The 15,132-nt window shown below is 47.1% G+C and overlaps 1 protein-coding gene across 2 annotated transcripts in view; it reads right to left on the reverse strand.

Annotated features, from left to right (window-relative positions):
- The window catches only part of LOC119461823 (CUB and sushi domain-containing protein 3), a 146,421-nt gene extending 135,961 nt beyond the window's left edge, over positions 1–10,460 (reverse strand). For both annotated transcript variants that reach the window (XM_037723195.2, XM_049672276.1), the window contains exon 1: positions 10,192–10,460. The gene's annotated coding sequence lies outside the window, so the exon portion shown is untranslated. The remainder of the gene's footprint in view (positions 1–10,191) is intronic.
- Positions 10,461–15,132: the final 4,672 nt, after the last annotated feature.

Genomic DNA, 15,132 nt, shown 5'->3' on the forward strand with positions numbered 1-15,132 from the left:
GTGCTGCTGAGAAGCAGACAATAGGGTATTCACGGGTCAGGACAATCCCTTAAATTACAACTATATTGGCCCGTTTCTCCGTCATGGAAATCCCGTGAGAGAACCAATACAGGCAAGCAGGGAAGCTTTAGCTTCGTCATATTTCCATATTCCCCACTCAAATAGGGCTTGCTCCTAGGCAACCTCTTCGCTAATATACCATATTTTCTCCTACATTATAAATTAAATGCGCGATTTTCAAATTTATTCTAACCTACTCTTCATTTATGTTCTCTGATCTCCTTGTTGGAAAATTCTATATAAACTAACATAATCCTGTTTGCTCCTGTATGATTTATATAGGAAAAAACAGGTTTCTGGAACAGGGCATAAAGGATTTCCGATAGATGATTTGAATTACGCAGTTTGGTGAAGGAATAAAGACAAAATGGAGAAGTGAAGCTGCGTAAACCTTCCACCGCGAGCGGGCGTCGCATTTTTTCCAAAACACAACACATAGAAAACTTGATTCTGATAAGTTTGTGAGAGTGCACGGCGCATTCATCCGTGCATCCACGCAATGCGGCTTTTGCGAAATTCAAATACCAGAGGTAACAAGCATCGTTAGTGCTGCGTGTAATACATGCAACAAAAAGTCAAACATACCAGTTTTTCCTGCTCGGCTTGCTATTTGCGCTATGCCATTTACGCTATTGACTTACTAAGCCAGCTCATGTTGGCACTCTGCGTCACATTCGTCACGTAGTAATCCCACAAATGCATGCAACAAGTACCTGCGTGGCTCCGAGTTGCTTTGCCCCATCCCGTGAACAATAATCTCATCCTACTGACTCAAGTAATCATTATTTTTCCAGTGGACAGCGAAGGACTACACGTAGCTAAAATATGTCAGTTCTCAAAATCATGTGCGCCATTGCTTGTACCGCATCTTTAAATACATATCCAGCGCCTCCTTATGCGTTTCTTGTCACTTCCATTCTTTCCTTTGCTCGGCATAATTTTTGCGATTGCTCTTATTGTACCTTGTAGTTTCATTATGTGTTACATATGCACACATAAAACGCATATGCGCATATCTCCTTTATTTTACTTTTTCCTCTGCGACATCTTGTGTGTTTAATATTTTCCGTCAGTTTGTTTCCCTTACGGCGACTCGTGTACCTCACACCCTGCCAAGATCCCCATTTCGGATTTGATTTTGTGACCCCGTGCACCGAAGGGGAACGGCGTACAGCCGCCTCGCCACCGCTGCGAGTCGCGTTTGCATGGCTGCGTATTTTCAACAGACGGAGCACGCCACCCGAATCGAGCCCCATTGTTGTGAAACCTGGTAGTCTCGCTGGCCGAGCTGTGTATCTCTGTGCATACATCGGACGATGTGAATGAGCAGTTGCAGTGCTTCGGAGTACCATCGTGCGCAACGTGGAGTGCACCAATCCTCCGCCACACCATGAAAGCACAGTTCGTCGGTTTTTCCTCAGTGCGTGTTTCCTCGCCAACGGCAAGACGCCTCATCTGTTCGTACAAGCACTTGCTCGCAAACTTTGGCTTGGTTATCCTAGCTTCTCATATTGCATTCAGCTTCCTGCGTCACCCCACTGCAGGGGAATGCCCAACCGTCCTTCCTTTCCGGGGCAATGTTTCTTATTTATTCATACGCACCACGAGGGAAGTAAAGACATAATGGATGAACAAAGCGCTCCATCGCTTGGTCTCGTGTATAGGCACTCCGTTATGTAAACGGGTGCGACGCTCGTATTGCATTCACGTAATGAAAACAGCGCGGGATACGAGAACTCGGAAATAACACGAGCGCGGCCATGAACGCATTACGGCACGAACGAATTACATGGCCTGCCCAGTTCCTTTTTTTCCTCTTAATGTCAACTAGAATATCGGCTATGTCCGTTTTCTCTCAGATCCACACCGCTCTCTTCCTGTCTCTTAACTTTAGGCCTAAAATTTTTCGTTCCATCGCGCTTTGTGCGGTCCTTAACTTGTTCTCGAGCTTTTTTGTTAACCTCCAAGTTTCTGCCGCATATGTTAGCAGCGGCACGATGCAATGATTGTACACTTTTCTTTTCAACGACAGTGGTAAGCTCCCAGTTGGGATTTGGCACTTCCTGCCGTATGCACTCCAACCCAATTATATACTTCTCTAAATTTCCTTCTCGTGATCAGGGTCCGCGGTGAGTAATTGACCTTGATAAACGTACTCCTTTATAGACTCTAGAGGCTGACTGGCGATCCTGAATTCTTGTTGCCTTGCAGGCTATTGAACATTATTTTTGTCTTCTGGATATTAATTTTAAACCCCACTCTTACACTTTCTCGGTGACGGTCCTCAATTATTTCTTGTAATTCGTTCCCATTGTTGCTGAATAAGACAATGTCATGTGCAAAGAACCAAAGGTTGCCGAGATATTCGCCGTTTATCCTCACTCCTAAGCCTTCCCAGTCTAAGAGCTTGAATACTTCTTCTAAGCATGCAGTGAATAGCATTGGAGAGATTGTGTCTCCTTGCCTGACCCCTTTCTTGATAGGTAACTTTCTACTTTTCTTGTGGCGAACCAAGGTAGCTGTGGAATCTTTGTAGATATTTGCCAAGATATTCACGTATGCCTCCTTTACTCCTTGATTACGCAATGCCTCTATGACTGCTTATATCTCTACAGATTCAAATGCCTTTTCATAATCTATGAAAGCCATATATCGAGGTTGATTTTACTCCGCAGATTTCTCGATTACCTGATTGATGGCATGTCTTCTTTCTGGCGTTTTACGTGCCAAAACCACTTGTGATTATGAGGCACGACGTATAGGAGGGCTCCGGAATAATTTTGACCATCCGGGGTTCTTTAACGTGCACTACAACGCAAGCACACGGACGTTTTTGCATCTCGCTTCCATCGAAATGCGGCCGCCGCGGCCGGGATTCGATCCCGCGATCTCATGCTCAGTAGCGCAACGCCTTAGCTAACTGAGCCACCGCGGCGGGTGATTGATGGCATGGATGTGATCCATCGTTGAATATCCCGTCCTGAAGCCAGCCTCTTAGTTGATCGAAGTGAAGTGCTGCCCTGATTCTATTGGAAATTAGCTTGGTGAATATTTTACACAATACTGAAATCAAGCTAATGGGTCTATAATTCTTTAACATCTCCTTTCTTATGGATTAGTATAATGATGGCGTTCTTCCAGGGACCCTTGGGCCGCGTAATCGATCACAATTAGACGTATCGCCGTGGCGTGTTGTGACCACGATTCTCGCGCCCGCCGCGTTCCGTTCAGCGCCACGGTCCGTTTCTTTTCACATAGGCCACAAGCTCGTATCCCATTCACAGAAGAGTCTGGAAACGCAACGTCGGCGGCGCACAAGAGTGCGTCGCGCGTTGAATCGAGAAGCGCAGCCTCGCGACTCGTCGCCTCGCAGCGGCGGTCATGGCCCACGTCTTCTCAGCCGGACATTCAGAAGCAGGCACGCGTACAGGGGCGCACGAAGAAAGCTACGCTACGAGCGGCACGCTATACCCAGCCACGCCCAGCAGGTGGTGACGAAATCGCCAATGTTTTTTTTTTTTTTTTTTTTTGCTTTTTTATGCTTTTTAGAGTACGTGCAGAGGCTACGGGGAAATATACGGGGACGCCGATACCGGCGTAGCAGGGCAGCGGAGAGCTTGGTTAGTTGGGTATAGATTTGGGGTAATAAAGCCTCAGGCAGACACACACAAGAAACGTAGACTCAACAAGCGCTGAAGTTCGACATATTGAACAAACAGCGCCGACAAACAGCATTTAAGGAATACTGCAACCAGGCCACTGACTATCAAATTGAAGAAACAAAAATACATACAGGAAAAGATCTTCATACAGGAAATGGGCGGGAAGTTACGAAGATAGCCAACGTCAAAAATAAAAAACCTATAGGAACAGCGGCGGGTTATCAGACGTCAAATGAGGCAAGAGCTACGGCCGGCCGGCAACTATACATATCCGAAACTGCATCACTCGATGAAATTGAATGCACTTCCGAACAAAAATTAAAAAAGAAAAAAAAATAAGAAAGACAGCCAAGGATAACACACGATACCTTTAAACACCGAAAATCCAAGAACACAACAAAACAAATGTAAGGGTGACGACGGTAAAAAAAAAAAAAAAACGTGGCGTGGTGGGGTGACAAAATGCATAAAAATTCAAACGGATATCAGTTGTGGAGACATACAATATTCTAGTCAAGCAGCAAAACAGAGGCCGTACAAACAGACGAGGAACCTGTCTTTTAATGCTAAACGCTCCGAAATCTCACGAACTAGTTGTTCGCGGATCCTTAGAACAAAGCACCAAGTGAGGGTCATTGATCGTGTTGTCGCCTTCGTTAAGTCGTTTGTGCGCGCTGTTTGTTCATTATGTAGAATTTCAACCTACCAACCCAAATCAGCACACCTGTATGCTCACAAAAACGTGTTTAAGCAAACGTGCGCGATGCGTGTCTGCGTTCCGGAATTTCAGAGCACGTCAGCGGTCGTATTCTTAAGAACTTCATACGCAAGATTTGTTAGTAAGAGAAAATTGCAGCCAATCCTGATGCTGGATATGTTATTAACCAAGGCAGCCGGCCAATGGCAAACAGTACTTACGATGGAGAAGCTTTATGAATTTGACCCCTGTTTTGTATATTGTTAATGACACGAGAACCAAAGATACCGTATAGACTCGTGTAAGGGCAACAACCTTGCAAGGGCCGCACCCCCAACTTGGCACCCCAAAATTTGGCAAAAGAAAATTCCTGCACGCGCACATCGGCGAATTTTCGCGTCCAGCGTAATGCCGCGTGCGTTGACCTCTCATACAGTGGTACATTGGGGGTGTGAGCAATTGTGACAAAAATTTACGGTCCCGTGTAAGGGCCACGCGTCGTCAAAATTGGGAAAGAAAAGAGCGGCCCTTACACGAGTGTATACGGTATTATTGCTAGGCGAAATACTGGCAAGATTGACGCACACCCGCTGGCAACCGCCATCCACGAAGAAGCAACACTTCTGCAGCACAAGGGACCTGAGCTGCACATTTATTGAACGCCGAGTCATATGGGCGCAGGAGGGAATGAGCGAGCGGACGCGCTCGCGCGGGGAGCAAATTTGCCCACCCACCATTCTCTTTGCCCCGTTTCCGTCACAGCCCGATCGGCAGAAGATGTCGACGCTGTCGATGCTCACCTGCAGCTCCGACAGCATAGAAAGCTTGCTCTACAAGTGCTTCTGCCCGAAGGCCATGACCCCCTCCCTCCTGGGCTTCCACGCCGGAAACGCGTGGCACTCCGCCGTCTACGCACCGGCACGGCAGTGACGCCTGCGTTCAAAGCCCAATACATTGTTGACAAGTCGCTTGACCCCACCTGTGGAACTTGCACCACGGGCGCGCCAGCCACAGCACACCACTTACTATGGACATGTCCTGGCCTATCCTCACTGCGAAGAATCTGCCTTGCTGGGCTGCAGAGCTCAGTCGTCACACTCAATGACTGGATCCTTCCTAGAGGGACCCCTCAACACCGCAAAGCTATATATGACAGCTTGCTCACCTACCTTATAAGAAGTGAAACCATTAACTTAATCTAGGTACCTCACCGGAAGAACCACTGGGGTTGCCTTTTCATACATGTACAATTTTCTATTTTTATGATTTAATAAATGTATTTCTCTCTCTCTCTCTCTCGGTATTATTGCCAAAGCCTTTTATTACGAAGTGTGATATGTGTGCTTAAGTTGCCCATCTAGATCATTGTTAAAATGTTAATTTTCGTATCTTGGCTGTCCGTGATACAGGTCGTGTTTTTATTTTCTCTTGTTTCTTTGTTCACTACGCCCTTATCTGCTTCGCCTATCACAGGTATATATTTTCCAGGTTTCATCAAACAAGTTTTACCAAGCGTATGTTGTGTGAGGTTTCCTCTCTGTTTGCCTGTTTTCCCTTAGTTACCATGAGCTTTTAGCATATAGCACGCGAGCGTCTCCGCATTGGGCGGCATAGGAACCACGCCACGCATCGCGTACCTGTTTAAGTTGAATGACAACTAAATCAAATCGCGCTGCAAATCGAATAAAGTTATCAGGAATGGCCGAGATCAATTCCAAATGATCTGTCTTTGCATCTCTTCTAAGTGATCGGAACGCACATGAATGAGCACACGAGAATCATAATCGAAGCAACGTTTGGGGCAACGACATCATCTTTTCTGTAAGCCCCCATAAAAGATAATAAGACTCAGAGCAGCGTAAATAATTGGGTATAATAAGCTTTTCTGCCGCCAGTTTCGGTCTCGTTTCACAGGCGGATACTGTGTTGTGACGTCATGACACAGCGTGTGGTCACGTGAGAACCGGACGTTGTGGCACTCCCTCTGGCTCGCTCTGCCGTCCGCTGTGCTGCTACAGCACGACTCCCACGGCGAGCAGCCGCACACGAGGCTGCTCCTCGCCCTGCGCTCACGTGACCACACGCTGCGTCATGATGTCACAACACAGTATCCGCCTGGGAAACGAGACCGAAACTGGCGGCAGAAGAGTTATATATGAAGACTATGCTACACGTTAACACCGCACGGAGACACCTTACTATGCTGCGAAACTATTTGGGTCGATTTGAGGCTTGACAGTATCTTTTCTGGAGTTTAAAAGTGTAGGGCCTTATTTGAACGCATAAAGAAAGGAGTGAATAGTAGGAACTGTCATGTTAGTACCTGCCTAAGGCGGAGCGCGCTCCTAACGTTTACTGGTAAAGAGCTACTGTTTTGGGGGACGCGTGGGAAGTGGTGTGCACAGTCAAATTGTAACCGAGATTTGAATGTAGCTTCGTTCTTGTCGACTTCTCCCCGTATTCTCGTCCGTGTCCGCTAAACGATAACTAAACGCTAGGGTTGCCAAAGCCACGATCTGATTGTGGCGCGTGCCGTAGTCGGGGTCTCGGGACTAGTTTTCACCACCTGGGGTTCTTCAACGTGCACCTAAATCGTAATACAGGAGCGTTTTTGCATTTCCCCTCCACTGGAATACGGCCGCCGTGGCGTGCTGTTACCTAAAGTATACCACCAAACACCACCGAGCCCAGTACCAAACCCTGTTGCAGCGGGTCAGGACCGGAAATATTGGTCAGCTCAGAATACTGGCGTACACTCAGTGACTCTTTCGCATCTCGGTATTTGCTCGCGAGCTCGGAATGTTAGGTAAGCCTCAACGAATGTGACAGCGCGTGTGGACTATATTCTGGAAGAGATGGCCTGCGCCCATCAGCACACCAGCGCGGTCGCCCTGAAAGCATCCCTGGAGGAGCCAGCGCGGAGAGATCCCCGCGGACACCGCGGAGGTGAACGAGGCAAAGGGCGGATATACTGAATGGAATATGTCGGACTGCATGCCGAAGCTACTGGGTAAATGCTCAACAATATATATATATATATATATCACAGTTCTTTTTTTATTTTTGGTTTGTTCTCAACCAGAATATTCGGAACAAACCGCGTGACAAAAGTTATGGCGCGCTCTCACTGTCGGCGCTCAAGTGTTTGAATGGCATCTTGGGGCTTCACGTGACAGAGCCACGGTATGATTACGGTGCACGGTGTAGTGGGAAACTCCGGATTAATTTTGACCACCAGGGGATCTTTAATGGGCCACCAATGCACGGGTAGGGCCGTTTTTTATTTTTTTATTTCGCCCCCATTGAAATGCGGCCGTGCGACCGGGATTTGATCCTGCGACCTCGTCCTAATCACCGCATAATAGCCCCTAATATAAGTCACAGCAGCGGGCGACCGCTCAAGCCGGTGTGTTCCGTCTGTTTGAGCACTGTTTCGGCAAATATGCACATTAACCGAACTGTGACTTTGCGATGCGAAGCAGCAGTTGATACAGGGTGCGCAGGTGTTGCTACTTCAGACTTCGCTGTTTGAGCGCCACCGAAAACGGAACTGCGACGCGTAGTTCGTCTCGGATGAGGCATCCGCAATCCAGGATGACTTACACAGTAGCACACGGTGGCACGGTTGTGTAAAGAAATGAATGTAGTAGACTGGGTATGCGCAGGCAGTATTGTAGTGCTCGCATTCAATAAAAGTTTACTGTTCGAGTAGCCTTGGTTATGATGTCTAAAAAAAGTGCCCGGTGAGACCACGACATCCATTGAATCGAGCACAACTGCAGATAGTTTACGATCCGCGGAGAAATGATATACGATCGAGAAGCATTAACTGCATGAAAAGGGATCCGCAGCCGACTCATGTCACACGTAAAAGACCATCGCCAGTTATAGCGCGGCGTGTTTGGCGCGGAAAGGCGCACGGCTGCTTGATTCCTTGCTCGCATATCGCTGTCTGCAAACGACGAAATCGACTCTCGCTATCGCGCGCCGAGGCACGCATCGCCAGTCCGATAGCCGTGCGGGCGGCATGCGCGGTGGGCCGACACAACGATGTCGACTTCCAAGCGAGCAGAAAAATTTTACTTGCGGATGATTGGATGGACGCATGCCCTAAAACAGCACCTGTACTATGGAGTGCTGCGGATTGCAACCAAAACTCCCTGTACACGGTTTTTTTTTTCTTTTTTTTTTTAAAGCATTCAACTCATACCAGATTGCACCCTGGAATCGAACACCCTGCCTAAAGCAGGAAGTCATAGCCGCTGCGACGTGCCAAACCAAGTTTCTTTTCCCATTAATATTCCTTAATTACCTAATTACATCTGCAATAACTCGCCATCGGTTGCACCATGCCCGGACGACTTTATTTCGGCTCGGTGTATAAAGATGGCCTTTCATATAGGAAAGCGAAATAAGTTCGCCGCAAGCATGAAGACCAAGGCATGCGATTTCGACAACATGCGTTTTATGCCTTTTAAAACTGCACTGCAAATGTATATGGTAACTTCCTTCTTCGATTCCGTTATTTAGTGAAAAGCTTCTCGATGCAACTTCAAATGCCTAGGCGTGCCATTTTCAGCGACCATCTATATCCACGCAATGTCCCTCCGCTGTCAACGAGAAGGAAACCGAGGGGCCCGGTTTTCGTCGATCACAACCATATGAAGCTAACTGGTAATGAAGTAAAAAAAAAGCACAGGGGAAAATGTTTACAGTTATAACTGAAGTGTATAGAAATGGTACGCTATATAAATGTAAATTCTCCACCTCCATCTAGCTTATCCTTTCAACACTTGTATTAAAACTACAAGTTAGTTTCCCCTTTGCTTTCCTTGGCTTCATTCTGTATCTGCTCACTTCGTATAGTGTGTAAGCTGTCTCAGTCAATGCAAAGCACTGTGATTTCGGGAAATACGCGACATGCAGCTTTCATGAGCAGTTTTGACGGAAGTTCCGTGTGTCTGCCGCAGCGTACGCTATCGTAATTTATGCACAACTATTCGAAAGTGGTTTAATTCAAGATTCTGCGCCACGTTTAATTGTTGTGCTACTTTGATGGGAAATAAATATTTGATTTCAGGTAAATGGAATACTTCGTGCTACGCGTTTTACGTACAATTTACGTTGGTTTCAAGCTCCACAATTACAAATGGGCCGCCCTGCATGTTGACTTTGTTTACATATCGCGGAAACGCAACAATGGGTAAATCTGCGCGAAGCTCAATAACAGGGCAACGGACACGACTGTCAGCTTGGCAGATTGCGTCACAAATGCATCTAGTACTACGCACAGTTTCAGAAGGCGTCCCGCACCGTTTACACCTACGTTTCTTTGCGCGCCGCTAGCAATGTTGTACACCATATCCTAGAGCTGTTTCGGCATGCCAGTAGCCGCGCTTGACAAATCTTGGTACGATGTCAGATGAAGAGTGGGCAACAGCCGATTAACATGAAAAGAAACACACAAATGCCGCACAAACGTCACGTTCATGAGTCTACATGATCGTTAGTAAAGCCGATTGTTCGTGTCGAATCATAGATCGCAAGTAATCGCTGCTTAGAAACGAATTCTACGTCACTCCTCATTTTGCAGGTGGCTGTAATAAAGCCGATAAAGCATCGCCAGTTCTTTGACACTTGGTTGGACCCCTACCGGTTGTTACATTCATCGAGTGGTTCTTTTTCTCTCCGATGTGGTGCGTCGCGGCTGCAGCGGGCAAATAAGGCCGCGCGAAAGGGGTTGCAAGCGCAGGGCGTCGTCGAGGAACTCACCGCTTCGCGCTGTGCCGGCGGGCGTGCCCGGGGCCGCTGCTCCTTGGCCGCACTATTCACGCGCACCCACTGAGTGGAGCACGCACGCGGTCGCCGCCGATGCGCGCCGACAGAGCGGGTGGCCACGCATGCTGCTGCTGCTACGACGACAGCGCGCTCGGCTTCACCGCACGCGCATCACAGGCGACGCCACACAAAACGACCGCCACTTCGCACACGGCCGAGGAGGAAGCGACGCGTACGACCGACAGGACAGAGAGCGAAGCCGCTACGAGCTCGAAGCAAGCAAAAAAGACGCAGTGGCGAACCGAGCCTCCCCTAGCGGAGCGTTACCGAAGCGCGCTAGTTTCGCTCGCGAACCCTCTCGGTAGGCGGCGCATCTTCAAACTGGCGCGGATACACAGATATTCAGATTTACAGATACTTGCGAATATCTGTGGGAACGCAGCGACAAATCTAGGCCTTAAGTTTAGCACAGAGAAATCAGGGATTATGATCTTTAATGAACACACGAGTAACTTCGTGGTGTCAATTCAACAGCGAGTAATACCCATAGTGAAGCAATATAAGTACCTCGGCGTACACTAAACGAAGGAAAGAATTACTCAAGCAACCACCAAGATAATCTGAAAATAAAGGGGAAGCGGAATGCAGCAATAATAAAACACAGAGCACTGTGGGGCCACAATAAGTATGAGGTGGTGCGTGGAATCTGGAAAGGAGTAATGGTGCCAGCGCTAACATTCGCAAATGCCATTATATGCTTAAAATCGGATATATTGGCGGGTTTCGAAGTTAACCAAAGATCAGTAGGCCGGTTGGCTTTGGGAGCACACGGTAATACGACAAATGAGGCAGTGCATGGTGACATGGGTTGGGCCTCTTTTGAAGTCAGAGAAGCACAAAGCAAAATTAGTTTTGAAGAAAGGCTCAGGAACATGGATGAAAATAAATGGGCGGCTAAAGTGCACAAGTATCTCTACATGAAAAGCGTGGACACAGAATGGAGGAAGAGGTCAAGGAAGTTGGCAACCAAGTACAGGATAATCGAAACTGTAAATAGACAACCAGGGGTCATCAGAAAGAAAGTGAGAGAAATAGAGACCGTGAATTGGATGCAAAGAATGGAAACGAAAAGGACAATGGAGATTTACAAGAATGAGAAGAAAGAAATTAGAAGGGAAAATCTGTACGATAACACAAAGGGCAGTGCCTTGCAATTTGAGGCTCGAGCCGGTTTCCTAAGGACGAAAACATATCGGAACAAATATTCGGAACTAGAAGAGACATGTGTATGCTGCAGTAAAGATCCAGAGACCACTCAGCACATCCTAATGGAATGCGACGGCATCCACCCAGCGAGAACCGTAGGTAACGTGCAACTCCCAGAAGCGCTTCGGTTTAAAGTGGAAGGAAACATAAACAGATCAGCCGTAGAGATCAGCAAGAGACGATTAGAGTACTGGTGGAAAAAAAGCAGGGAAAAGATGGATACGACCTGATCTCTTAAAATCATAGGCAGCGGTACAAGGTAAATTTTGAAAAAGAAAAATAATGAGAGGTATACAAAAATGCTAGATAAAGAACATGTATAGTATACCTGATTAAATCAAGCAGGCTAGGTGACTATTTGTCGCCGCCCCGTTTCAAAGGGGATGCCAATAAATCATCATCATCAGCGGACCAGTGTGCGCCGGATGTGACTCTAGTTTGCATAGTGACCTACGAAGTGCACATTTCCTTCCTTTCTGTCTTTCCTTTTCTTTCTCCTTTTCTATTTATTTATCTATTTATTTGTTTAAACCCTCCAGGCCAGGACATTGCGTGTGTCCACCCGTTACAAAGGGGTTGGCCGCTACTACATCATCATCATCATCAGCGTTGAATTTTCACGTCCGCCGACAAGCAGGCAAGAAATATAGTCGCTGAGCTGTCTATTGACCCTTTTCGTGGCGATCCCGTGGGCGCTGCCATGTTTGATCACGTGGTTACGCGTCAATTGCTTGCCTCAACTGCCTCCGTTGCCTCGTTGTTTACGATGGACGTGTATGACGCCGGCGCGGCTTAGAAAACCTCTGTTTTCGGAGATATCGTAGACGGTGACTAGGTGGACGACACCAAGCTTTGATCACAGCTTCAGAGAACATGGAAAAGCATTTTCGGAGCTGATTAAGCTATGTCCAAATGGCGCAAGCAGCGTATATCGTGCTTGTTTTAAATGCGGGGCTCAGTATGTATTCCAAGCTATCCCAGCTTTCCGATTATGAATTCAGTCAAGATTAGTGTGTTTTGCTCTTTGTTCTTTATTCGGCAAATGTTTTGAAGCATTACCTTGTCAGTTTCTGACTCAGTGAAGTTCCTCGGTGCGGCCACTATCTGATTATTTTCTGCCTAATCGCTCGCGGGTGTGCTCAGTTCCGATAGATTTGTCCCTGCTGCGCACAATGCTTGAAACGTAGCTGTTTTGTACATTGTAATACCTTGTAGCAAATATATATTACAGCTAATAACTCGCTTACTCTTGTGGACCATCAGGGAACATTCAGCTTCGACCATTCGTGCGCCATACGCGTACCGTCATTTATTGTGCGTATACAGTGCGCATATATTCAAGTGTGCGCCCATTCACTTATTCTCGATACGTCGGCGATACAGTGGGCGTAAGTTTTCCTGCCATTTGGGTCAGATGTGTATAGATAACGTGCGCGAAACTTACTATGACAGGAAGCGGCGCTACTCCCATTGTCATTGTTTAACGAGTGGTACTCACTCTTGCCGACGTTCTGGGGATGAAGCCCTTTCTTTGAAGGTTAGCGATACAAGGCTGGCGGATGAGCAAATTTCTGTATCCTCGAGGAAAGCCGTACATCACGAAGTGCTGGTAACACGTTCGGATAGTTGCAGCAGTGGTCCGCGAACTTAGCCACACAGATTCATTCCATTCCTTAACATGCCAGTCACTACTTTTGCAGCCAACTACAGCACACGTCTTCAATCCACATGATTTAATCTAGCATGATTAGAGCACAGTTCGTTAGCGAAAACTGAGCTGCATTTCCGACAGCTGATCGCACGGAAGCAAGGTAGAAGCATGAATCGTTTCGTATTCGTGCGCGGTCGCTGAGGAGAGGTATGGCGCGCCGCCGTGAGCGCCATCTCGTTTCTCTAAAACAAACTGCTCCGCGAAAAGGGTCAATAGTGAAAGGTAGTTTGTGCAAAAGCTTGCTCGTTATTTGGAATTCCACGCTGAGGAAGTGTCCGGGCAGGAGTTATCTGGAAACCGGGGCTCGCATAATGCGTATCGCCTTCGCTCCATTCGATTTCTTTCTTATCATCACTATGCACGACACGGCCGATACCTGTGGTGAGGCAGACGGAGCGGAACTCCAAGTAAAGGAATGGCACTGCAATGGAATCATTCCATTATCGCGGCCATAATAGGCATTCTTTTCCTTCGATTGAATTCATGTTAACCAACGATGAAAGGCAAAAGGAGTAGAAAATGAACATCCCATCGTGCCGAATTCGGACACAAGCAGTCGGCCGTTCACAGCGCTGCGACGTCGCACTAACGCTGCAGCCAATTGTAAGATTGTAAAGGCAGGCTAAACGTATTTTAAATAAAGCAGTATTTGCATACCATCCAGTGCCTGGGTCGGTCGGTCGGGTTCTCGGCGAGATGCCATCGCACTGTTAAAAAGAAAAGTAGCGTGTCTGGTAGGAGAATTCGAAGATCGGCCCCCCACACCCGCACCCCGATACTATGTCCCACTAGGCCACTTTTTTTTTCTATTCCTGCATAATATTTACTGCATGATGTATAATACTATATGTGACATTTGCCAATAACACACCACATAACGATATAAATGACGTTGCACCACACTATGGCACCTACGAACTACTGGTCAGGAAGCAGCCGATACACTAAAATAAATAAGAACTGAAGAAATACAAGCCTATATCTCACTAATGCGTATATAGCACGGGCACATGCGCACGCCTGTTTTCTTTAGGCCAAAAACGCACGAATGAAATGGACAAATTTATAGGATTTCAATACCCGCGTTATGAAAGCATCACTTCTCCTAGATTCCAAACTAGGCGTTGGATCTGTCTGGATAATTCCTTTAGCACCTGGCAGCCGCATGCCGACAGCTGCATCGTTGTGGTTTAACATCCAAAAGCAACACCTAGGCTCTGACAGCCACCGCAGTCGATGACTCCGGGCTATTCCCCTCATAGCGTTCTATCATAGTCACATAAATATGAGTATACCGGTGTTCTTATGTTGAGCTTCCACCAGGAAGCTGTTCCCGCAAATCGAGTGATAGCCGAAGGGCCGGAGAACCTGTGCATCAAAAATGCCTTGGCGGCATCATATGTGGCCCCTTCTTCGCAGCGATTCTCATGCTCCACACTATATCCTGTAGAAAAACGCTTAAAGGGACCCTGCAACGATGTTGAGGATTTTTACAAACGTACTGAGTCGTTAGAGTAGGTCATTCTGATCACTAATTGACGCACGTAAGCGCTCCACGTAAAGGGTGTAATTTATTATCAGGTTTTAAAAAGGTACATCGCTACCGATCGCAGCACGCCAATCTGCTGAGTTTTGTGAACAAGTTACGCGATTTGACCATAACACGTTACTGGGCCAGCTATCCGATTGGCTGCCCAGGGCGCGTCATCGATAATTTTTCAAACATAATGGTGAACAAATGTTGTTCGTAATAGTTTAGATGTTAGTTAATTTGTATCTATAAAAAGAAAGTAACAGAAAGAGAATGCACAAGGATATATACAAGGTCTGTTAGAAAGGTATCCGACCTTTGGCCGAAGAAAAAAAAAAACTGGCATAACTGGAGCGTTGGAAACCTAATTACCCTCAAAGCAGTCTCCTTGGGACTCCACACAATTCTCCCAGTGGTGCTGCCATTG

This window comes from Dermacentor silvarum, chromosome 8, assembly GCF_013339745.2.
Source record: "Dermacentor silvarum isolate Dsil-2018 chromosome 8, BIME_Dsil_1.4, whole genome shotgun sequence".
Lineage (NCBI taxonomy): Eukaryota > Metazoa > Arthropoda > Arachnida > Ixodida > Ixodidae > Dermacentor > Dermacentor silvarum.